The sequence below is a fragment of the Typha latifolia genome, chromosome 9 (assembly GCF_019914945.1).
Source record: "Typha latifolia isolate L0001 chromosome 9, TyphaL0001v2, whole genome shotgun sequence".
In the NCBI taxonomy this organism is placed as follows: Eukaryota; Viridiplantae; Streptophyta; class Magnoliopsida; order Poales; family Typhaceae; genus Typha; species Typha latifolia.
The window spans coordinates 10,820,748-10,821,079 of record NC_133094.1 but is presented as its reverse complement, the minus strand read 5'-3'; positions in this window follow the sequence as shown (position 1 = coordinate 10,821,079).

Genomic DNA, 332 nt, shown 5'->3' with positions numbered 1-332 from the left:
ATTCTTTTTTGAGATCGCTTCCTTTTTTGTTTCTCCGCTTGTCGAAGTTGGGGGTGCAGTTACCGCCCATGAGGTTACCACAACATCCTGATCGAAGAGCATGGTCGTGTGCACCGAGAGAGTTTGTTGAATGGTGAATCGAAAGGCGAGGTGATTAAGGTTACCGGAGTAGAACGTGTAGCCTGCACAGCTTTGGTGGTTTGTATCTGGCTTTGTTTGAGAGGGAGAGACTTCAGCACTTGTCACGATATAAATATAATTAATTGAAAAGGTCAGCCTTTTAGGGGGAAACATGTGAGGTGCACGTGAGTAATTTGCTGAATGAGATTTAA